The following is a 26,911-nucleotide window of genomic DNA, read 5'->3' as shown; positions in this document are numbered from 1 at the left end:
CCCCTACGTATGTATGCTTTTAACATTGATGAATTTTCGGCCGTATTTCCTTTTTTCGAGTGGAAAGTTACCTGTCAAGTTTTATTTTGAAGAGAAAATAATTTTGGTATCAGACGAATTCGTAATGAGATTCAATTATCCGAAGACGGATGAGCAGAGAGACAAAGAATAAATGAAAATGAATGTTCACTCATTCTTTTTGCAAAAGCAAATGAAACAGTCCAGGTTCATCATATCAAACGTAAAGCTTCAGCGGGAGTGAAAAATGTATCCCCGGTACACTTTAAGCGCAATATTATCGAATATTTATACTTATTGAAAAATCATTCAAGCAGAAAGTATGGTAAATAGGGATGCACCTAGAAACATTAACCAAAATGCTTCCGTTTTTCTCACTTAGCAGGTCTCGGTTTCTATGCAAAAAATGCTCGCCTTTACTTACAAGAGATGTGAAAACCGGAATGAATTCATAGGATTTTTATGTACACTGGAAGATACCTCAGGGTTTTGCGAAAAAATAAATTTTCACCTTTAGTTTGTGAGCACACTTATTTAATGAATGAACTGGTTGTAATGGAACTAAAGGAGAGCCTGAAAGAACTAATCCATAGCATATTCAACAGCTGTGTGCTTTTTCGGTAAGTTTAACAAATTATGTTCATGTTAAACTTTATTGGAGAACTGGAATGATTCTGGGATGTTTTTTACTGTTTTCGGATACATCAGAACGACTGCGAGTTAGCGCAATATGATTCTATTTGACTTCTCAACATCAGGGTGCTTCCGAGGAAACGCTTTTCCAAATCGTGTAATAAACGACGCCTTAATGACGAGTTACTCCTTATATTTGACTTGAGGGTATTGAAGAAAAAAGCAACTAGAGGAACTGATTGAAACATTATCCGAACCGCCATCGAAAAAATACATCTCAAGAGATCGTGATCGACGATGAAGAGGATGTGGATCTACTTTCTTTTTTTTTTTTTTTTTTTTTGCTGTTTTTGTCTCTAACAGTCAAAACATTTCCTTTCAGAACAGCGCCTAGGTCCAGTTAGTTTGTATTCAGCTTTATAATTTCTTTTTCAACCGAGGAAAAACGGAATAACTCTTAGATTCGCACTTTTTCTTCACGCAGTTAGAGGATGTAATGCAACATCTTCCCATGTCTGGCTAAGAAAAACGAAACTGTGGGGCGTTTTTCAAACGAACTGGTATAAGGTTGACCAGGCCACCATAGCTATCCTTCTTGAAGTGAGTCCCGAAGCTTTAGCCGAAGCTATAGAGATGGAGCTGTTTGCTCTGCATGAATTTGAGGCATCCCCCGATATCCTGCGACAGTATTCAGTTCCACCTGTTCCTCAAAGCAGCATGTAATGCAACTGTAAACCGTCTTTGTTAGTCATCAACCAAAAGAGTTCAGCCAAAACAGTATTTCCTTCCAGAAAAAACTTCATGCCTTGCCTTCAATCTTCGAGTTGAACCGAACCATTGCTTCGGTCATTCGTCTGGTCAGCGCTAATTCTATATTAGCTACCTGTTTGTTTGGCACCCTATGCTTCCTTAAGATGTTTTCCACCTCTAGCAGACTTACTGCGTATTTCCGACTAATGAGTGTTAATAAGCACGAAACTGCAATCCTCGGATGGAGTGACTGAGCGGGCATCAAATTTCCAATCGTTTTAATTTGAGAAAGCTCATCATCTTTTAGTCCAGTTAACTGTATATTAGACGTTAAAGTCTCTAAACAAAGAACTCTGATTTCATATTGAAAGTATTTATATTTTCTCGCGACTGAATCTTAGCTAAAATAAGTCATGTCGTTTTTCCTCTCCACAGATATTACTTGGTGGTTCTGTTATTATTTTAACAAATCGCTCTGTTGCTTGAGTATGACATAGAAAGTAAGGAATGAAAATAGAAAGTCCGCATTCTTACTTCAATATTGCATTTAAAATTTCAGAATCTGCGATGTTTTTCATAATGGTGGCTCATATTTTTCAATTTCTTGCCCGTTACAAGGTTTGTGTAGTCATTTGCATCAAAGTTAAGGGCCGGAATAGCAAATTTTCTTGGACTGTAAGGATTTTGTTAGCACTCTTGCTTCCACTATTCTTCTTTGGGCCAGTTCACTGTTCGTGGTTATTTTCATCTTCAATCATTGCCAGTAAAATATTTTCTTGACGTGCTGTTCCTTACTGTGACAGGATCGATAACATTTTTCAAATCCTCTTTTAAGTATCTCGATCGATTCATAGTATTCCAAAGCTCACATGTAGCTACAAACTTATATAACACTTCAGGTTATGTTAAAATGAACATGTGCTGTTAGATAATCATGTTAGATTATCATTCTTAGACTAAAATTAGAGATTACTTGTCTAATAATGTCTGAGATGACGAGCCAAATGTCCGATATTCTGACGTTGTCGCACTCGTAAAAACATCAAAGCCTGGCATGAAAAGGTGTAAAGGGACGTAACTCTGACAATTTCAAATGCGTAAATATAATGATTTTTAACATATTAAACTTTGAACTGCATCCTAGAACTGAGTTCGAAAATCTAAAGCATGCGAACCGTATATGCTGAACTGTGCTTGGGACTCTTGAGTAAAATTAAAATAAAATGATAGCACATCAAAACAGTCAAGTGAAAGCAATAAGCAATCGTAATTGCTCAAAATATATATATATATATATATATATATATATATATATATATATATATATATATATATATATATATATATATATATATATATATATATATATATATATATATATATATATATATATATATAAATTTGAATTTCGTCATCTCGAACTCAAATTATGTTTTTCGAAATCACGAGTGTTTGCGTGTATGTAGGCGTGTGTGTTTGAGTGTGGGGCAAAGGTATGTGTGTTTGTGTGTAGGGGGTATGTGTATGTGTGTGTAGGCATGTGTGTTTGTGTCTGTGTGCAGGCATGAATGTGTGGTAGTTATGTGTGTGTGTATGTGTTTGTGTTTGTGTATATGTGTGTGTGCGTGTGTGTGTATGTGCGTGTGTGTGTATGTGCGTGTGTGTGTGTGTAGTTGTGTATGTATGCGCGTGTGTGTAGCATATGGATGCAACCTGGAGACGGCTTTCGCTATAGGAGCAGCATCGTGAGGAGCCGGTCGACGGTGATGCTGCAGAGGGTGCTGGCGGGAAAATAAAATCATAAGAATTCAAAACAGTCAATTGAGAACAATAAGCAATCGTGATTGCTTAAGATATATCTGCAAGAGTGCCATTTGTCAATGTTTTGAGTATAATCTTTCATGTTAATTCATTCTTCATGTTCCAAAGTTTATGATTTTTTTTTAACAAAAATACCTTTGTTCTCAAATGTTTCTGTTCGTTCACTTCACGCCAATATTTCCACATACCTTTAGCTGTTTCTTCATGCTTGATGTGACATAATTTGTTCATATTCTGAATAGTTTACATTTTAAGCAATTTACGTTTTGAACTATTATTCCAAAAGGAAGGAAAAATGGTGGATGGTAATTTGTATTCTTGCCTAAGAACTACAGACAAGAATAGGAACATGAATATAAATACTGAATTCAAATTTTTTCCTGAGGGTTTAGTTCTGTCAAGGCTTTTTGTTTTTGTTTTAATGTTGGATGGTTTATTTCTTTCTTTAGCAACAAAGATTGCAATTAATATCACTTTGCTGTGGCTTATCATATTTCATTCTAATGAAAATCCCATCTGTGTTACATTATATACATTGACACCACTGACATTTAGCAGAAATCTTCGCCTCTACCATCGGCACCCACTTTGAGAACCCCTGGCTTCAGCGAATAGCTTCTGGTCTATAAAATTACTTTTTTATCGCACTGTAGATGATGAGTATATCTTTATGCTGGTAGTTACGATCTTTAGCAGACAACAGTGAGAACGGCTGTAGTGAGGCACGGATACCACTTGAAAGTTAACTTTTGATCCCACAGGTGCTTATCCTGTAGAACTAACATGAATACAGACAAGCTCTTAAAATTTTTATTTGCAATGGTTTTAGGATTAAATAATTATTAAATAATAAAATTAACTGGTAGTCAAAGAAAAATGAAATAATTGTTGAGCTGCAATGTTAAACCTATTCTGATATGGACTGTTCCATAAACGTGATTGACTCACATATGACTTCATCTATAAGTTACATACGCCGTGGCGTAATGAATATTCAGTTTCTGTCAAGTGAATGTTTCTGTTTGTGCGATGTCCGCGTTTTGTTGAATAAATAATGTTCTGTGTTCCGAGCCCACTGCCTCTGCATCCTTATTTTGGGATTTCCAACAATAATTTCTAGTGTAAATGGTTCAGCACAAATTAAAAATGTTCCTTTCTCATCCTTATATATTATTTCTGTAGCCTGTTTTTGGTTTCTACGCCAGATTTTTCTCAATTCTTGATCGATTTCTTTGATTTACGCCTTATTTTAAAGCTTATGGTGCTGGCTACTGACGAAAAATAGACACATGGTCTAAAAATTGTTTTTTTTCAGCCGAAAAACCTGTTTTAAAGAACTAGAAAGAGGTTTCGGTTAAACTTATAACTTTAATTTCCGCTATGACCGACAGAGCTGAATAGCTTGATCGGCAGAGCGTTCTCCTCGTAACCAGGAGAATGCGTGTTCGGGCCCACGTCCGGACAATCTGCAACAAAAAATTAAAGAAATATCGCGCATTACATGAACACTTAATGAAGTGAATAAAAACTATGAAGGAATAGAATAAATGAGAAGGAAACGCTCCTTGCTGATATGAAAATTTGAAGTGACTTCATGCTAAATTACTTCGGAGTTGTACGTTTTTTTTTTTTTCTTTTTAAACTTTGGCTCTGGTAAGAAAATTAAAGCATAATGTAAGCGAAAATATAAGTAACAGGTTTAAGATTTCAGACTACAATAGAATTGTTTTTTGTTCAGAAAAAAATAATAAATCGTATATTGAAATATATATTCTTCAAATGAGTTTTTGACTCTTTGTACAAATAAAAAAATTACTACCTCAATTTGAAGGGTAAAATATATATTTTTCCTTCTTTTTAAAAAAAAAAAAAACAAATAGCTTATCACATTTTTACTGCATTCGAAAAGCTACGCTTAAAAAAGAGCATAGTACAATTTATTTTGTATTTTAACCGTGCTGTTAAATGATGAACACGTGCTGCCATCTAAGTCATAACGGTTCAAGCAGCCTGCGGTAACAAATTGTAAAAATTTTCAAGAATAAAAAAATGTTTCTTCAATATCTTATCTTATATATTATTCCCTTCTCATTTTAAAACTTATCAGGCTGGCTAATGAAGAAAAATAGACTTACGGTCTAAAAATCAAGTTTTCGAAAACGCCCCTTGCTGTTTCAAAACTTTGATGCTGCCTGTAGTTCTTATGCATTTTTTAAAAGCAAAGTTCTAATGCAGTTTTCCATTTTTTACGTCGCTTTCGGCAAAAAAAAAAAAATAGCCTGTGTGTGTGTGTGTGTTCATATTTTAATAAAGCTTGAAAGCATTGGACTTAGTTGTTCGGTTAAATTGATAAGTTTTTTTCGGTAGAGCGTTCGGCTATAAACTATCTGAACTTCGGGCAAGTTTGGGATGTCCGATATAATATCAAATTTATATTAGTATTACGCATTACATGTACTCATAACATACAAACGTAATAAAATAAATGCAGTGGAAATGCTACTTGGTATTTCGACTCCTTTATGCAGGCTACAGTTATCAATCGGATAAGTTAACTGTTAATCAAAGAGTGTTCTTCCTTTTTTTAAGCTTTGACTACATCCAGACCACTCAGTATAATGTAAGCATAAAAAAGCATTAGATTTACCTAAAGGAAATCCTTTTTGTGCAGAAAAACATTTTCACTGTATGCTGAAATGTAGATGTTTCTAATAGCAGTGTTCGACCTTTTGTACAAATGAAAAAATACTACGCCAAATTAAAACTACGAGTTTCACCCAGTAAACCTTTAATTTTTTATTCGCGCGAATACGATATAAAGCATTAAAATTATTATCAACTTCATTAGCAAGAAATCATTTTCTACTCCTCTGCTTTCTGCTGAAAAAAAAATACATTTTGTCTACGTTCGAAAAATTACACTTAAAAAACGGACTCAGTTCAACTGGTTTTGGTTTTGAATTTTAAGTGTTCGATTAAAAGAGAAACATGTGCGGGCATTTAAGCCGTAACTCATAAAGCAACCTTCTATGTGAAATAGTTCAATATTCAAAGATAAAAACACTTATTTTCAATCTAATTTATTACTTCTTTAGAATGTTCGTTTCAATCGCTACGTGAGATCTTCGTCATTCTTTAATCAAATTCCATGCTTTTCGAATAATTTTAAATCGTATCATGCTGGTTAATGACAAAACATAGAAACATGATCTTATTATTATTATTTATTTATTTATTTATTTTATTTTATTTTATTTTATTTTTTTTTTTGGAAAAAAGCTTTTTTTGCTGTTTTTTACTACGCATTCCTTCAATGAATAGCTTTCGAAAAGGAAGGCGCAATTGCTAGGTTTGTTGGGGTGTCGAGCTGCTAATCAGAATGGCGTCAGTTCGAATCCGTGCCAATAAATATCTCTTTAATGTTTCTTTTTTTCCCGCAGGACTGTATTTGCCACAACCTGTTTTTTCACATGCACAATTATTGCTTTTTCACGAGTCACTACTCAGCCGCACTTTTAATGATATTTATGTTTTAATTGAAAATATGTACGACCAAAAGGTGAGCGATGATCTAATTATCACAACGTTGTATTTAACGAGGTTTTGTTACTGATGTCTTTAAATTACATGCCTTCTCTTCTGCGCTTACTTTTTTTTTCTGTTCTTCTTCATAATGTTCTTCCTTTGAAATTCTTAAAGAGCGAAATACCTTATGAAACGATTCGAAGCACAGTGCAGAGTTCCGCACGGGTCGACTAGTTTAATTAAAATTTCATATGGCTTTTCAGTTTTTTCAATAGCCTTCATTTTTTTTAATGATGAGAATGTACTATTCGTGTTTGAGGGTCACCGGGTCATTGACCAGCAAAAGGTACTGCGGAGGGCAGACGTCATCGGGTTGCAAGGGTATGATGCCCGTTCCAAAAAGAAGGGTGTCCGGGGACATTCCCATTGGGAATATTTTTGATTTTTGTGCCTTGAAAATGCCCTTTTACATACCGGGTGATCAACAAGTCAGTATAAATATGAAATGTTATTAAATCACGGAATAATGCAGATAGAGAGGTAAAAATTGACACACATGCTTGGAATGACATGGGGTTTTATTGGAGCCAAAACATAGTTTAAAAATGTCCGACAGATGGCGCTGGACAGCAAAACATCAGTGACTGCGCATGAAAATCGTGTATAAAAGGGGCAAAACATTGAGCCTTTCGTGTAAAAAACATCATTTTTGCTTTGTCTTAATTTGTTATGCTAATTATAGCTTTTCTTATCAGATGAAGCGCCATCTGTCAGACATTTTTTGAACCATTTTTGTTTTGGCTCTAATTAAACCCCATGTCATTCCAAGCATGTGTGTCAATTTTTACCTCTCTATCTCATTATTCCGTGAATTATTAATGTTTCAAATTTATACTTACTTTTTGATCATCCGGTATATTTTGATGCGTATGATTTACACAAACCAGCAAAGTGTTTCATGGCGTTGTCAAGGAAACTGACTCTAAAAATTGACATACCAACTATTTGGCTCAATTAGACTATGTCACTTGTCTTACAAAACATTTTTACAGTTGTATTTTTTAGTGAGCCGTGCATTGGACATAAGCAACTTTTGAAGTTTACCAAACTCCCCTCTCATATATGACGCAATGTCATTATAGCAGTCCTCTTAGTATAAATCCTGAATAATATATATAATAATATATACCTGTAATAATATATACACCCTCACTAATATATACCTATAATAAGTCCCGAAAAAGCAAATCTAGGCGTACGAAAACATCTTTTCGTACATTAAATAGTGCCTTTGGATTGATATTGTTACAAATCCTGTAAATAGTAATTATTTTTATGATCTTTTTGTTGCAATCTGGCTAAATTAGGCGTTTATTCCATCATTCATCATCTAAAATTATCGTAATAACTTAACCTGTAAATAGTTTTTTGTAATGAATGTACAACCCCTTTATATTCGAATGAAGTATATGGTCCCTCCATTTCTGATCTATAGGATTTGTGAATGAAACAAAAAATAAAACATCGAGAAGCATTTCGAATTTTGTCGAACTTTCCAAAGCGGTATAAAAGCGGTATGGCACTTGAATGGGAGAGTTAGTTATGCTTTTTAAACTGTCTGAGTCGTTAGCTCTGTTATTGTGTGTATTAGCCTCTGCGCTGCGTTTTCGCTTATTTGGATGTAAATACGTGTGTAACCGTTTAGTTTACGGTGTAAATTGATGTTTACCTAATTGCTACGGTTGATTTAGCAGTTGTAACTACATTTCCTGTACATAGCTGTAAATAAATCTCCTGTGCTTTTCTCAAGAGCTGTGTCGTCATTCAAAGAAAGTTTGAAGCTGCACCGAACGCGTAACAATATCTAGAGTTTCAGAAAGGTCTACAAGTTCCTCGAAAACTTCAAAATTTTCATTGATACTTTTTAAGCAAAAACAAACACATACACACAAATTATTAGGAAATAATTTCTAATCTTTGGATTTGAATATTTTTTGTAACGGGTGCTCAATACTAAATAAATAAATTTTTTTTATTTACTTGTTGTGATGGAAAAATATATATATATATATATTCGGCTTTTTTTTTCTTTTTCAAATTTGTCCACGTTTAAAATGGTTTCTTATTTGAAAAAATAAAAAGCAATTAATTAATTTCATACATGAACAAGAAGAAATATATTAAACTTCACCAGTACTTAAGTTTTCCCTGAAGTTTTTAAATGTTCCACGTGTCAAAATAGTTTTAGAAAGTTTGGCCACCAGAATTTTTGCAACAATTGCTAATAAACCACACTATTCGCAACAGTTTAATGTATGATTTGTTATTGAACTTCCTAAGAAAACTGCTCGAAAAAAAAATTAAACCAACCGTCCCAATATTTGTTTTTAGAACAATTTGCATGTCAATTAGTTTCATACTTCCTTTGCGATAAAACTCTTCTAACACCGTTCACATTTTTTTCCCGCAAAGGATTAAATTCCCGCCTGAAACCTTGTCTACTTCGGTGTTTAATTACATCTAAAACAGAACTCCTGTTACCCCCTCTAATTTGCAAACTGTCTGCTCGCGTAACAAAGAAGGTGTCTGTTTAAATAACCCTATCTCTTGCACTTGTTGCATACATTTACTAGAACCATTATATCCTTCCGATGTTTCAAGAAAATATTGTTGTTGAAAAGTTTGAAGAAAATTTTTAATTGCGATAGTTTAGGCTTTGTTTTCGGGGGAAAAAGGATGAATATGATGATTAATACATAAATGCTTTAAAATTATAATTTTGCTCAGCGGTTAGGCCGATATTTTCTCCTTTCTTCACTGGGGGGAGGGGAGTTGGTTTATTAATCCTTCTTACAAGTGTATCTATTCACATATAAGGAACTGCAATTTCGATTAAAACAAAGGATTCAGAGTTGAGCCTTAAAGCTCTCCGAGGATGAGTCCTTGACTTTTTGCATAATCAATATAGATTTTTTGCTTTCCACTAAGCTTGCTGTAAATAATATGTAGAGGAGATTGTTGTTAATATTTTTTAAACAGTGACACCAAATAATTTTAATTTTTAATTTCATTTATTTTTTAAATTATTTTTTAAATTAAAAACCTAAGGATACAACTACGATAATATGAAGAATAAAAATAGTGGTGATAATAATGAAAATATAAATAAAAGTTGTATGTGTTTGTGTATGTGTGTAGGTGTGTGTATGTGTGTATGTGTTTGTGTATGTGTGTAGGTGTGTGTATGTGTGTATGTGTTTGTGTATGTGTGTAGGTGTGTGTATGTGTTTGTGTGTGTGTGCATGCGTGTAGTTGTGTATGTATGCGCGTGTGTGTAGGACATGGATGCAACCTGGAGACGGCTTTCGCTATGGGAGCAGCATCATGAGGAGCCGGTCGACGGTGATGGTGCGGAGGGTGGCTGTGGGAAAAATCGAAAGACGCCAAAAACAGTCAAGTGAGAACAATAAGCAATCGTGATTGTTCAGAAAAAAAAAAAAAAAACTCATCAGTTTAATAATTTGCCTAGTACTGTATGTTAAAACTTCTACTCTACTTGCTTAAGAAAGGATTAGGGTTTTTAAGTTTCAGAAAATTGGCTTTTTTTACGAATTTGTTTTATAGAAAATGGATTGATTAAATTTATTAAACCTTTTGTGCATTATTATGTATGGTTCTAAGAAAATAAATTTTTGATTGAAAAATATTCGCAGACAAACCGGTGGCAGAGCGTTTCCCTGAGCACTTTTGGAAAAAGGTGATTTACCGTGTTCACTGTATCTCAGCTGACATTTATTTGAAATAAAATACTTTTTGAATTTAGTCAACGTATTAATTAATCCTCGCCTCCTACGTTCTACACTGTAAAAATAATCCAAAATGTTACTGAGTATTTCCGCTTAACGTTTCGGGGTTTTAATGGTTTTTATCCACTTCCTAGAAATATCAAATATCATTGTCAAAAAGTTTCCTGAATTGCTACAAGTTGTCCGAATGCAGACTTCTCTCTGTAAAAAAAACCAAAAAAAAAAATGTTTTTAGCTCCCAGTTTAAAGATTGACTGAGCGTATTTATAAGGTGTATCGGCTTCCGTTCGGTCACGGCTCGTCCTTGCTGATTCAACTCCCAAAAGGAGCGAGTAAGTATCAACTTAGTAGCTCTGCGAGAACTGCAACCAATTAAGAGGATTGACTTAATCAGGAAGATGCCAAGCTAGTTATAGTTTCCCTGCGTAAGATTACTCTGAAGTTCCAGAGTTACGACTGGCTTTAAACGGGAAGATTTCTGGATTTCTCAGGAAGGTTATTGAATTTCAGCGGTAAAGGTTCCTGTTTTTTGCGAGATATGTTACTGACATAAATTGGGCACATCAGCTGCCTATTTCTTTCCTGGAACATTTCTGAATCGTTTTTACAGTGTAAGAACATTTTTTTGTTTGATTTTAAAATTTTTGGCTACCATTTGAAGTAAAAAGTGCTATTTTTCACCATAAATTCCGCTATTTTATTAGCAAAAAACCCATTAAAAATATTAAAAAACTCAAACTCAACGTAGGGGGGAGGTGTTTCATATACAGAATGTGTGTACACTGTAAAAATGATTCAGAAACGTTATTGGAAAATAATGGGCAGCTGATGTGCCCAATTTCTAACAATAATATATCTTGCAAAATCCAGGAACGTTTTCCGCTAAAATTCAGTAACCTTCCTGATATTATCCCAGAAGCCTCCTGAAAAACTCAGAAATCTTCCCGTAAAAAGCCAGTTGTGTCTCTGGAAAATTAGGGTGAACTTAAAGGTATAATATAATAGCTTGGCATCTTCCTGATTTATCATTTAAGTTCCAAGAGCATTATTGCAAATATGGCCAAAGGTAAGCGAGAATTGCAAGAAAGTCATGAGAATTTTACTCGCCTGCAATTCTTGAAAAAGCAACGTAGTCCACACTTATTCGCTCCCTACGGATGTTTAATTAGCATGGAGAGGCCGCCATTTTACCTGAAGCCGATACACTTTATAAATACGCTCAGTCAATCTTTAAACTGGGAGGTAAAAATATTTTTCACAACAGTGAAAAGTCTGCATATAGAAGAATCTACCAGTTCTGCCCAACGCACTATACCTACACTGGGGTAAACCTAACCTCTCAGCATTGTGATGGCTCCGCAGTTCCTAATCACAGCATTATGGTTAGGTTTTCCCCCACTATACGCTTGGAATTATTACTTATAAACAAGGTTTGTGAATGGGTAACCCCCAATTTTCCCATAAATAATATACCTCATTGCAAACCAAAAATAATATTTTCTCCGATCTCTATAGACACCTGTATACTGTAAAAACAATTCGGAAACTTTCCTGGAAAATAATGGGCAGTGCCCAATTTCTGAAAGTAACATATCTTGCAAAAAACAAAAATGTTTTCCGCTAAAAATTAGTAACCTTCCTGGAATCACCATGGAATCTTTCTGAAGAATTCAGTAATCTCCCCAGTTAAACCCCAGTCGTGTTTCTGGACCCTTCAGAGGAAACTTAAGTGGATATAATATAATAGCTTGGTACTTTCCTGCCTTGCCAAGAAAGTTCTAAAAAGCATCATTGCAAACATGGCCAAACCAAAGATAGAATTGCAAGCAAGTACCATGAATCTAACTTGCCTGCAAGTCTTGCCAAGCCACGGAATCTGGAGACTTATTCGTTCTCATTCGGAGTGTAGTCAAATTGGACAGACCGTAATTTTGCTGAAGCCAATACGCGTAGAAAAATACGCTCAGTTAATTTATACTGATGTATAAAAATATTTTTTCACAACAGTGAGAAGTTTGCATTCGTGTATAATTTATAATAGTTCAGAAAACTTTTTTTAAAGGATACTTGATTTTCACAGGAAGTGAATAAAAGCCTGCGAATTCCCGAAACGTTCCACGGAAAAAATCTTTAATGTTTCGGAATTTTTTTAGTGCATAACAGTGGTGCTTCTTCTTGAAATAATTCTTCTCTCTTCTGAAAGTTTTGGTTTTGGATGCAGCAGTTTGTACCGTGAAGGTGCAAATGAATGCATGAAAATGCGAATCACTGCATCTCACGATGCAACTAACTTTCTGTACTCTTCCGATGCATTTTTCACTGATGCTGTATTATTTCACGTTCTCGAAGCCACATTTTGGCATCACCACTCTAATTGTTTTATCTATTGTCTTATTGATGAAGAAAATACGTATTAAAAATAATAGCAGACTATCTAATAATTTAAATTAAGCGTTCTATAATGGAGTTATTTCCTTCAGTCAAAAGTACTACTTTTGGTCATTGAAATTGATAGAATGAGCAAAAAAAAAAGAATAACATGGACCCTGAAAATATTTTTATTACCCCTAACAGTTATTTTTTAATTAATTTTTTTAAATTTCCGATTTTTCAAACAAGGCGTGGTCTTGATGAAGTCACAAATGATGCACTTTGGCGCATCTTTCTACCGCGTTTCCATGTTATGATAATTAAGAAGCGAATTAAATATTGCGCTCTACGCTTGCTATCTACCCTATCGTTGCCAATACACGTGAGTAAAGATGCAAATTAAATATTTTGCTCTGTGAATGGCAACAAGGAATGGCATTTCATCATTTGTGATGTCATCGGCAGAAGCGTAAACAATGAAAGCGAATCGATTTAAGTAATTTTTTTAAAAAATATTGAACTTAAACAAATTGTTTAAAAAATGGTCAGATCCTATGTTTTTAAGCATGCTGTTTCGGATTTTGTTTTTCTTTTATAATTTTGGAAATGATCCCATTAAAAGATTTTAATTAGCTTCAGTTAATACCGTACACCCCGGTATTTTAGTTTATAAAACTCTGGTCTTACAAAATCACAAAACACCATGCGATATCTGTACACCGCTATTGCATTCACTAAACAAAGAATACTCTTGATTATCCGGGGTACTCATCGATTATGATAACACGGAAAATCGCGAAGATGTGGATAATCGAGAGCGTTTATTTTACAATAGAAGAAAGTGTCACATAAATGAAATTAACTTTCTTTAGTTTTATGAGATAAATTCGAACATAATAAATGATCGTAATTTAAGCTTAACAAAACTTATTCATTAAACCGAAATATTTTACAATTATTAGCAGTACACAACTCTTTTATTCCATTTTTATTTATATGATATGCAAAAAAAAAAAAAACTCTACTTTTGAACTTAAAACGAAATAACGAACCTATTTTATGTGATACGTCCGTGTTAGTGAACAAAAACTTATATTTTAAACAGTGGCACTGCTAAGGGGGACGGATGGGGCGGTCCACTCCGTGGATCACCCGTCTAGGGGGTGGCACCCAAAGTAGATTTGCAAGTTTTTGAAATATAAAAATACTTCAATTTAAAAACTTTCCTCCAATAATATTTTAATGTTTTTTCTATCAAACGCAGTTGCATCACCACGGGGGGGGGGGGGATACAAATTGGATTTAAGAGTTTATGGAAAATATAAATACTTCAGTTTTCAAATTTTCTCCAACATTTAAAGTTATATTTAATCTATTAAGCAGAGTTAGCATCACTATGCTCAGGTAGGGAAACATTGCGCCAGCTGACATCCTTTTTTTTTTGGGGGGGGGGGGGGGGTAGAGGATGACACCCAAACTGCATTTAAAAGTTTCTGAAAGACTGAGCAACGGTTCTAAAGCTGTAAATAAAGATTCACAGATTAGTCGTTATGCGTTAAATATTTTTTTTTTCTAAGCTTAATAAAGAGTTGTTTTAACTGAGTTTTTAGAGCTTCTATATCGAAAAATTGTCGGTCCTTTAGATGTCCTACAAACGCGATTCTAAGACATCGATTTCGAAAATTCCCGGAGGTGAGCACTCGAACTTGTCCCTCCCCCTCCCCGGTAACATAACCAAAATTTGTCTAAAACTTAGTTTTTACGAGCCACACTTCAAAACATTTCCAGAGGGCTACCTCCAAACCAAGATTGTCAAAACTCATCTAAAATTCATTTTTGAAACTACAATTTTGAAAATTTTCAGGGGGGGGGGAATACCCGGAACCTCTTCCCCCTCTTACCCCACCCCCGCATGAAGTGAATACATTGTCCCATGGAATTCAGGATTAGGTTCATATTGTCTTAAACCAAAAAACTGAAAATCCATTATCTTTCCCTGTGTTTGAAATAATTGAGGGGCCAATTTCCTACACTTCCTTTACATTTTTGACCTCGCGATAGTCCTGCACATGTGCGTCAACAGCATAACATGTAAAAGCGTTCATAGTTTTATTGATGGCAACACAAATTATGTGAATTTCATATGTAAATAGAACATTAAAACCTTGTTGTTTTTTTTAGTAGGGGGGGGGGGTGACACCAAAAATTACCGTCATGGTGTCACCCCTGCTAGGTACGCTTCTGTTTTAAATACTGTTTATGGAAATCTTTAAAAATTTAATTACATTTTAAAGAAGTGGAATCCATGTTCTTCATAAAGTTTGCTCCTATAAACAAGTATCTATCATATTTGGGATATCCTTAGGGTGTTTTGTGAGGCATTTTTTACGTCTGTCACCTTTAAATTTTCCTTTTTTCGACCTACAAAACCTTAAAAAGTCACCAAAAATTTGCTTACATGTGTGCTAATTTTTAAAACAAAGAGTTTACAAATGCTACAATTTTGAAGTGGCTAGTGACCTTCCAGTGCCCATTCCTTTCAAAAACCTCCACTCCACGGAAACATATCCGTTGAGCTTCATTCGGTTCCGGCATTACTCGAGAAGAACAACGCTCGAAATCCTGAAATCACTCAAGTGTGTCGCTCCAGAAGTTGACAACTCGAGAGATTCATTTGATTCTCAAAGCATTTAGAAACTCACTCGGTGTCCGATCTCTTAATTATGAAAATCTCTTGATTAAGCACATCACTACAAAGTAGTAGAATTAGAAGTACACCATCTAACTACGGATTTTGGATAAGTAGCTCCAAGAATTCCGTTACTATGCGAAAGATAACAAAATCTTCTTTAGCAAAGCGATTAGAGAAGCATTCTAATTCTAAGGATGTTTGCACTTTGTTTTACCGAACATTATGGTTCCGGCTAAATCAGTATTTCTACAAAAGCATCGTTGCAGAAAACTGGTGACTAAGCTATAGATGTGTTGCCAGATGTATGTTTGAATTTTTGCTTTTGTAAATGAAAAAGATTTAATTAATACAAATTAAAAACATATAAGGTGTGAAAATGAGGTTAATTACATAAACATTTGCCCATACAATATTTTTTTTTAATTTCTAAACTAAGTTATCTTTCTAAATTTACAGAAAGTGAATAATTTTATTCAACTTATCCTCATTTGTTTTACGACATAGCAACCAGGGAACATTATAACGTAATTATAAATACGAGAAACAGGTTGCAAATCTTTTTACTAGAAGCATGTGGTTAAATGTGATCCGACTGTCAAGAGCCTCTATGATCAGTTTCAATGTGCCAGAGTTAGCCGTACGGTTCTTCATATTCAGTTTCTCCAGAATCGTTCTAGAAAAACGCACTTGATTGCTTAAAACTGAGATCATTGTGTTATGCTTACAAAAACTTCCTTTGACATTAAAAAAACTGGTAATCATAAAATTTACTGGTAGTAAACGGAAAAAATACTTATTAATGGAAAATATAAATGAGTGCAATCAGGCTTGAAGAATGAAGGCAACGTTTTGTTCTATGGACTGAGTTTATTACATAATCGTGCACTGTAGACAGTTTTCAACATCCTGAGTTGAAAAACTGGTTTAAAAAAAAAACACTAGAATAAAATATTTTTCCGAAAAAAATTATAAGATAAAATGTTTTGCACTTTAAAATAAATTACAAACTGTTCATTCACTGATTGGGCTCTTTTTCCCCCAGCTATTGTTCGTTGGTTTTTGTTCGTTCTTTATGACAAATCCGTAATCTCTTTGTGAGAACCTCTTGCTGGAATGCTAAAATATTCAATTTCGGCAGATTCATTCGATTCTCAAATCACTCGGTTACCAGACTCAATCAATATCCAAACACTTAAGTATGAAAATCTCCCGATTCAGCCCATCGCTACAACATACTATATTAGGGGTAAACCAAAATTGGCAGCATTGTGAAGGCTACGCAGATCCTACGCTGCCAGGTAGGTTTGCCCCAACTTTAAGCTTGGAATTATTCATAAACAACGATTGGGAATGAGTGATCCCTAAGATCCACTTTTTCCATAAATGAGTTTCCTTATTGCAAAGCAAGAAGAACAACTTCTCCTATCTCTATAGCCATTTTAAGAAAGAGTGTGGTGCTTCTTCAAATAATTCTATCCCTTTTCTGAATGTTTTGATTTTGGATGCAGCAGTTTGAACCGTTTATGTTCCTCATGCATTTAAGTTGCACATAAATGCATGAAAATGCGTCTAATCACTGCATCAAATGATGCAACTATCGTTTTGTAATCTTCCGATGCTTTGTTTCACTGATGCTCTATTATTTCATGTTTTTGAAGACGAATTTCGGTATCAATACTCTCTGTTTGGTTTAGGCATACTTCCTCACCGATGATAAAAAGAAGCCTTTAAAAGGATAGCAGACTATCTAATAAGTTAAATTAAGAGTTATTAAACTAATAAGATTCAAATAGTTTCAATTAATACCGAGATAACCGCTAGGGATGGTTAAAGGAAGTGTGTCACTGGGGTAAGTAGGTCACCCCCCCCCCCCCCCCTTAAACTGAAATATGACTATAGTGTTTTTATACCTTTTTACACTGATCATGTCATATTTTATCCCAGTAATTGGTTTTTTATATATTTGGGTTTCGTGGAATAGTTTTAGGTCATAAAATTTAGTTTAAAAAAAAAACTTCTGAAATATATTTTTTTTGCGTTTTAAAGTAACATTTTTCAAAAAAATGTATCTAGGTTAGATTTTATTATTTTTTTTAAGATCATTAAACTTTTATGCATAGTTTAACTTAAAGTGCATACTGCAGCAAAAATTTTTTGCATAAAATATTATAAATAAGTGCTTAGTAAGAGGGGCCCCACCTGCCCCGTAAATATTCGCTATAAGGGGGAAGTGGGTCCCCCATAATATTTCCGATTTAAAAATCAAAAGCAACTCTGATAAAATATTTGTGTAAGGAAGGTCGCTAGGCAACTGTGATGACCTAGAAGGAACTGATAGTTCAGATGCAAAAGCTGGTGATTACCTCTGTATTTGTGAAACTTGAAACAAAAAAAACCGTATTACTTAGGTCTAATGTTGGAAGTTGATAATAAAAATTTTTAAAAAATACTGCTGAATTTGTAAGAACTAATAAAAATAGTGACACTTTATTTTGACCTGGTGCATATGTTGTTAAAATTTTTACTGAGGATGAAGTAATTATAGTTCTTTCTTAACCAACTTTAAAGACGCAGGCATTTAGCGTTTCCAATTTCTTTTTCAATTAATATTTCTGGCCAGGTCCGTATACAGGGCGGGGGGGGGGGGGTTCTTAGGGTGTACTTTGTTCATTACTAATGTCCAAGATAAAACAAGACAATAATTATTATTTTTCTTTGTTTCAATACTTTTTTATAAGGTTTCGAAAATAAACGGTTCTCAATAGGGGTCCCACTTATCCCCAACCAACCCTATTTTGGTTTACAAAAAACCGGTCTTTCAAAATCATACCATGCAATACCGCTATACCAATATTGCAATCACTAAGCACAGATTACTCCCGATTATTCGAGGCTAATCACCGATTACGGCAACGCGGAAAATCGCGAAAGTACGGATAATCGAAAAACCCATCTTTTACAATAGAATAAGCATGATATGAATGAATTTATTTATTTTTGATTTTATGAGATAATTTCCAACGTGGAAAATGATAGCAAAATAATGCTTAACAAAACATATTTATTAAAATAATAAGCGCATTACAATTTTTGATGTACAGTCATAGAAAAAAAAAAAACGAAACACTTTTAATTATTCGGCCATTTTTCATGCTAGAAAGGAAAGAAAGATGTCATCCGACTTAGTTTAAAGTCTTCTTTAAAACTACGTAGGTAAAATTTTGATAAGGGACCATATACAAAGCAAAATGAGCACCAACTCTTGATTTTCAAATAGCAACCCCTAATTTTTGCTACATAATTATGTTTAGAACGCAAAATATAGCCAGGATACGAAATTTCACTGCATTCCGTGCAGTAGAACAGGAGTTATTAACGAAAAACGTTTTAGGGACCATCACCACATTGAAAACGCTTCTTTCAAGGTCACGGTTTATCACGTAACGGAAGGTGAACAATGAAAAGATCGAGATTATCCAGCTCAACTCATGCTTTTTTCAAGTTCTCTTTTCTTCCGTAATCCGATACTTTTTAGCCGATTATGTTGCGGCAAAAAGCGATTTACGGTCGTTTTTTTCTTTTTTTTTTTTTGAAAAAAAAAAAGTAAAAATATTTACTGATTTTTGTCTATTTGCATTAACCTAAGAAAGACGGATGAAGTTTGGCTGGTCCATCGTATAGATCGTTCTTTAGTAAACCGAATAATGACAAATTAAAAGTAATGGCACTTTTTGACTTTTTCAAATATAAACCTTTTGGATTGCTCATATAATCATTCAAGCCTCATAGAAATGTAAATATTCAACCTTATACCTAGAAACATGATGTGAATATGTTTGATAAATGTTGCACCTATGTTACAGGTTTATTTTGGAATGAATAAAAAGTCTTTGATTGTAAAATGGAATTTCGCGTTTTTAATTTCGCAGAACATCGGCAGAAGTTTGAGCCATCGCACACAAAAATATAAAAAATATACCGCACAACGTGGGAAGACGCAGCATTAAATAGATTGGAGACTCGAGCAAGCAAGGTCCATTTATTCCGTGAAAACTTGCTCTAAATACATAAAATGAACGAAGTATCAATCTAAAAAATAAAGCAGAAACAGGAGAATATAAATACCCGTTAATGAGCAAACCCTTTATACTCGAACTTTATTTGGGAAAAATTTGGTTATTTGAATTAACCCAGTGGACAAACACAGTAATTGTTCTAGAGGCTTTTTTGTAATCAAAAAAAGAGAATTTGTTTCAAATCCTAATTTATGCGAAAGATCATAATGCGTAGTATTATTAAAAAGACATAACACAATTGGCGGTTTTAGTTAAACATGTAACATCTCTTAAAACCAATTTAGGAAAGTAATTTTTCAATGCTGTTTCTAGCAACGAGATTCGAGATGGTTCAACCCGTAATTAAAAAAAAAAAAAGTCATTTTAATTTTAACCAAGGTGAACGGAAATCTGACTTCTTGTCATTTCTCCGATTTTGTAACATTACAAACAAAACTTAGCTTTATTTGATATTGTTTCGCGCACTATATACTTGTACACTAGCATTGTCTACAGCACCAGGCTGGCGCACCTATAGCAATACTATAGGCAGCATACCCGACAGGCGGGTTGAACTATCCAGAAGCTACGATTTCGTTCTCGCTGCATATTTCGCAGACAGGAATCGGAAATAAGCGTGTGGGATGCGGAAGTCATCTTATTGAAGCTGAGAGTGCGAATAAACTGGTAGGCAAAGTAAATTTATCTGCTGTATGTTTACGGCATCTCACTGGTGAGATAAATTTTCTTCATCCACCAGTTTTTAGGCACTCTCGGCTTCAATGACATGACAACCTGCTACATTGTTCGGTTAAATCTAGTTCAGGGCTGTTGTGTTCATTATTAGGACTCACAGACAGCAGCCATGGAACGGGAGATCCAATTCGCAGTGAAGACGCGGGCCGCATTCAGCCCGCGACGTTGGTCCATGTGGCCCGTTGTGTGTTCAAAGAAGAAGAACAGGAAGTAGAATTAGTTTCAGTGTCACAAAGTTGGAGCCGAATATCCAGATATTGGATTCTGAAAAAGATGCATTTAATAAAATAGGCACCCATTAGTTGATAACAATATTTTTTTTTCACTTTCTTTCTTTGACGATATTTTTCCATGTTGTTCAAAAGAGAAGAAAATATTTTGAAATTTTATCATTGTCTTGCGAGAATTATTTTAATGTGAAATGCACGCCAATGACCGAGAAAGTAAATAGAAAAATAGTATTTAAATTATAATTAAGAATAGACAAAAACTCAACTTAATCTAACACGCAAATTAATGTTTTGTTAAATCTTTGACGAAGTCAAAAAAAAAAAAAAAAAGTTCACAATTAGCCACAACTACTACTTTTGTGCTGAATACAGCTCAAAGCACGCGGCCCACCAATGCGATTGAGATTTCCTCTCCTAGATCCTAACACATTGAAAATTATTCAAACTCTATACAAAAAAAATTAATTCCTAAAAACCAGTAAACTTATCTAAGAGCAATTATTACTTTTTGACCCATTTGGATACTGTTAAAGGAGAAACATCACACTGTCGGCTATTTTTCGAGTACTTTTTCCCGAATTAGACAAGGCAATAATTTTTCCTTTTAGCAAATTATCACCGGGAAGAGCCACTAATTCTACACTCTATTGCAACATGACTGGCAAGACACTGGGGTTTTGTTGTATGTTTCTGTGAAAAAGTTGTGCATGTTAATTTTTTTGAGCAATCACGATTGCTTATTGCTTTCATTTGACTGTTTTATTGTGATATCATTTTATTTTCCCACCGGCACCCTCCGCAGCACCATCATCGGCCGGCCGCCTCACGATGCTGCTCCTCTGGCGAAAACCGTCTCCAGGTCGCGTCAATATCCTACACACACACATACACGCGCTCCTACACACACACATACACGCACTCCTACACACACACATACACGCACTCCTACACACACATACACGCACTCCTACACACACACATACACACACACACGAACGCCTACACACACGCGCCTACACACACAGCACTGCATACACAACACGCACACACATGCGCTTACACAAACACACACGCGCATACATACACATACACGGCTCGTGATTGCGAAAAACATTTTGAATTCGAGATGCCAAAAATTCAAATTAATATATATATATATATATATATATATATATATATATATATATATATATATATATATATATATTATTTGAGTTATTGTTTTACAAAAGGCAATGGCTAAACGCAGAAAAAAAAATAAATAAAAAAAAAAAAAGAAAAAAAAAAAGAAGTATTTAAAGTATAGCTTTTGATTTAAAAAGTTCTATAAAATATTCTTTTATTAGACAATGAAGTAGTGTTTCGCATTATTTACACACTGACGTCTGAACGATATCTACAAAAAACTGACGGTTGCAATATTGTGTTGTTCTTCTGCAGAGACAGCGAATAAATTTATGCATTTAAAAAATTCATAGGCGTAACTCTAATGTAGAAAAACCACGTTATAATTGGTTTGCTTAGTTTGTTGAACAATTTTTTTCTTTTTTTACGAAGAAACCAACTTTCATAATTTCTGTTTTAAAAAAGTATACGGTCCCCTAAAGTAGGAAAAAAGAATTTTTAAGCATAGCGCAAAAACTACTGAATATTTTGAGCTCAAATTTTGGATTCCCTCATAAAAGCTCTTCTAGATTGTTTTTCTGTTAAAATTTAATATGGTTTCAGATCATATTTTTTTCAAAAAATATTAAAATAATTCATAAAAAAACTAAAATTACATTTTGGGCGTTATAAATGATGTTTTTATTATTGGGTCGATTCATATTTTGATACAAAAAAACAATCTTTGCCGTGCCTAATCTAGTTTTTGTGTTATGAGTAAAAATATCAAAATACGTTTTAACATTACGAGAGGAATTTTTCAAAACTCGATTTTGAAGTAACGGCTGGATCGAATTAAACAAAACTTTGTATACAAAGTTAAAAGAAGATGCTGATTACAAATATGTGATAACAAAAGGGGGTTCTCATTGAAAAATTTGAAGTTGATGCTTGTTTTAATATGAAGACGACCCCTTAACAACAATTTTTTACCATAATTATGTAGAACTTTTTATTCCTGAAACAATGACACCTTACACGTGTCTCTAGTATCAATAGTCTTTGAATACGATCGAGTGTTTCGTTTTTTTTTTTTCTATGACTGTACATACCTTGTTTGTTCTATTTTTATTCAAAATGCCCAACTTTTAAAATCATAACGAAATAATGAACCCATTTTATGAGGTACGTCCGTTATTGAACAAAAACATATGCTTTAAATATTGTTCATGGAAATCTCCAAAATTTCATTGCATTTTAAGGAAAAAGAATCCACGTTCTTGATAAAGTTCATGCATATCAACAAAGATCTATCATATTTTGGATCTTTTTAAGGTGTTTTGTGTTAGAATTTTGCTTCTGTTGCCGCTGAACTGCCATTTTTTTTTATCAACAAAATCTTAATTTTTCTTTAACACTTTCAGGGGCGGTGGTCGCGCTGTGAAACCACCAATTTATGATTTTTATTCTCTTTACTTTCCAAACGTTTTGAATCAAGATCGCTTGAGTCCTCTTCTTTTGAGTTCAATGAACAAAATGAGATGGCAGAATAACAGGCTCAATTTCTTATCCAAATCATCAAATTTTCAATTTTTCGTTTACCCCAAAATTGGAATTTTGTTTCAGATTTTAAAATTTTTAATTAGCGCTGAAAGAGTGAATCATTTTTCTTGATATTACCTGAGGTACTCAATCATATTGTTCTAAATGATTCAAGTTCATTTTTTATGTGTAAACATGTTTTTGTCCTACCTCAGGTGGGGGGTGTGAACAAATGGGGACACCACGCCCAAAAAAATTTTTTTAACTGAAAAATCTACGTCTAGATGATCAAATAAACCTAATTGTGGTGTTTTTTCTTCATATTTCTCAAAAATTAATGATGCGCCCCTGAAAGGGTTAAATTTGTTTGCATATGAGGCAATGAGAAGCAAAGGGATGTAAGTTGACATTTTTAAGTTTTGAGTGTAACGCGTATAAAGATTGGCTCCTAGGTAGACTTTCATTGAGTCTTTCTTCCAAATCGTGCTGTACAGCAGCACCTACCAGGAATACTTGCCCGAAGACAGAGGAGAGGTTCACCTACCATTTGTACTGGTTATCTCCAGGGCTAAAAAATTATACTGACCGACATGCCCGGGGCATGCGAAAATTCCTATCAGGCATGAATCTTTTACCCTTACATGCCTGACTGGGCATGTAATTTTTTGATCAAATATTTTTTCTAAACTTTATTAATTCGTATTTTATTAAAAGATTACCGTATCCTTACTTGGAGCTCCAAATTTAGTCCGAGCCCTACTGCTAAGATGGTTTGCTGTTTACGGTTTGCGTGGAAGCGATCCTTCCCGTTATATAATTTAAATTTTGTTAAATTTAACGAAGGCTTATTATGTATTATTTATTCAAACAATTTTTTTTGTGGCTTGTATAAAAATAATTCGTCTGGTTAATGCTGTGCGTCAAATTCAAATGCTTTTACTGATATACAATAAGGAAAACTAGGCAGAAATTTGGACATGTATCTTTTAGACAAACATGCCCGGCAAGGCATGTAGCATTTTGAAGATTTTTCTAGCCCTGGTTATCTCCAAATTTTTAATTTTGCCACTTACATCCCTTTGCTTTTCGCTGGCCATGTGTGCTAAGAAAAAATTCCATAAAAATTACCTGAAGAATGTTCAATCATGTTGGTGCAAATCCCCATGGCAACTCAGCAAATTCTTTCACACCATTTTTCAGACCGTGACACACATCAAATCATTGATTCACTTATTATAGCACTACATTTTCATATCAAGCAAAATCTCTGGGAAGCTGAGTAAATAAATATTCCACACACCCTCGACTAAGAAAACCTTCTTATTGCAATGATGGACTGTCTAAGAATAACACATTACCGCCACCTAGTGAGTAAATAAAAATATTACTCCTATTTTTGTTTGTAGAATACCTTTATGTGCAGAAATGTGGGGTACAGTGAAATAGTTGAATTAAATTCGTCCGAAGTTATCGAATTGGGTATTTGTCTTAAAAATCAAGGAAAAAAAACTGGAAATATGACTGAAATTAAAAAAAAAAAAAAAAAATCGTAACATTTAGCCAAATTTAAGAAGACTGACAGAAGAAACAATGCATTTTATAACTAGCATTAAATATTGTTTTTCATCTTTGGTAGTAAATTTGTACAATAAACAAGCAACGATAAAATTAAAAATGTTAAAAATCCACAAGTCGCAACTGTAGAATCAAGAGGGAAAATTGAAAATCCTTTTAAAAGCCTTATATTATTAAAAATTAATGTCAAGTATTTTATTTGCTATTTAATAGAAACTGGCAATTGATAAAACTTTTAAATCATTGCTTTTAATTTCCTTGTGGGCTAACAATAAATTCGGTTATCAATCACGTGATTAAAGGATTAGCCGTTATTAAAATCTGCTTTAAAAAAACGTCATAATTCGAATTCTATGAACCATGGAAGTTCCAAACACATTCTATCAGAAGCGGAAAAAAATCTCTTCATTTTGGTATTAATTTAAAAAATATATATAATTATATTTTCACTGCAAAAATCGCGAATAACTTTTAGACGTTTTCAATTAATATCTTCTTTAATTAATGTCACCCAAAGATGCAACCTAGCTAAGAACACTCTCGATCAACTCCCCTTTCTAACATTCTTTTTCTTTCAAAATTGGTCCATCTGTTTAAGTCGCTAGAGTGCAACAGACAGACACACAGATACACAGACACGTCAAACTTATAACCCCCTTCCTTTGTGTGTCGGGGGTTAAGAAGGGGCGGGGGTGAGGAATTTGCCTCATGTATGTTACAAAATTAAAGATGAAATATTTTTCAAACGAAATATTTTCTATTTGATGATTAAAAACTTGCTTCATCAAATGAATGAATAAATAAACAAGTGAATGAATAAATAATTATACTAAAAACATTTAGAAATGTTTCTGGAAAATAATGAGCAGCTACCTATTTTCTGCTAGCAGTAACTATGACAAAAACAGGAACGTTTCCCGCTAAAAATCAGTAACCTTCCTGAAATTAACCTCAAGAATTAACCTTTCTAAAGAATTCAGAAACCTTCCCAAGAAAAGCCAGTAGAGGGTGAAGTTGCCTGGTCTTTCAACTTCATCTGCTATGATTTTTCCCGTAGTAAGCAGTCTTTTGATTAAAATTTAACTATAGAAATTGAAATAAGCATATAGTAAACGATTATGAAAAAGGATGATAATCAATTAAAAATTTTGAAAAAATAAGTGTATTATCAAATGAAAAACTAAATGAATGTGTGTCTATCAACAGTTTTTATTTCTCACTGTAAAAACGATTCAGAAACGTTCCTGGAAAATAATGGTCAGCTGATGTGCCTAATTTCTGACAGTAACATATCTTACAAAAGCCAGGAACGTTTTCCGCTAAAATTCAGTAAGTTTCCTGAAATTAGCCTGTAAACCTCCTGAAATCTTCCTTCAGAGTACACTTAGTTAGGTATAATACAATAGCTCGGCAACTTCCTGATTTATCAAGGAAGCTCCAAGAGCATTATTGCAAACACGACCAAAGCTAAACCAGAACTGCAAGTAAGTAATGAGAATTTTACTCGCCTGCAATTCTTGCCAAGTTACGTAGTCCATACTTATTCGCTCCCTTTGCGAACTTAATTAGCATGGACGAACCGTAACTGAACTGGAGGCGATACACTTTTTAAATACGATTAGTTAATCTTTAAACTGGGAACTAAAAAAATTTTTACAGCAGTGAGAAGCCTGAATTCGCGCGACTTGTAGCAATTCACGAAAATTTTTGACAATGATACTTGATTTTTCCAGGAAGTGGATAAAAACCGCTGAAATCCCGTAACGATACACGGAAATGCTCAGTAACGTTTCGGATTTTTTTTACAGTACTTGTCATGTTGTTATCTTCCCCAAAACCAAATATTTCACTTTATTATTCACAACATTGTCGTGGCGAGTGCGGATGGTCAAACTCTTCTCCGAGAGTTCCACAGGCGTATACAAAAAAACATTTTAGGGGTTTTATCCTAAGGCATGGCCCCAGCCCTCCTCCCCCCACATAAACAAACCCACGGTTTTCGGTGCAAAAAATTTTGAAACTGCTTGCGGGTCA

At 34.0% G+C, this 26,911-nt stretch overlaps 1 protein-coding gene across 1 annotated transcript in view; it reads right to left on the bottom strand.

The window, feature by feature from the left end:
* The window catches only part of LOC129227786 (prostaglandin E2 receptor EP4 subtype-like), a 217,127-nt gene extending 192,601 nt beyond the window's left edge, over positions 1-24,526 (bottom strand). The window contains exon 1 of the mRNA XM_054862395.1: positions 24,431-24,526. The gene's annotated coding sequence lies outside the window, so the exon portion shown is untranslated. The remainder of the gene's footprint in view (positions 1-24,430) is intronic.
* Between the last annotated feature and the right edge of the window lie 2,385 nt (positions 24,527-26,911).

This window comes from Uloborus diversus, chromosome 8 (assembly GCF_026930045.1).
Source record: "Uloborus diversus isolate 005 chromosome 8, Udiv.v.3.1, whole genome shotgun sequence".
Classification (NCBI taxonomy): Eukaryota; Metazoa; Arthropoda; class Arachnida; order Araneae; family Uloboridae; genus Uloborus; species Uloborus diversus.
The sequence above is the reverse complement of the archived record's forward strand: the minus strand, read 5'-3'. Positions and strand labels throughout refer to the sequence as shown.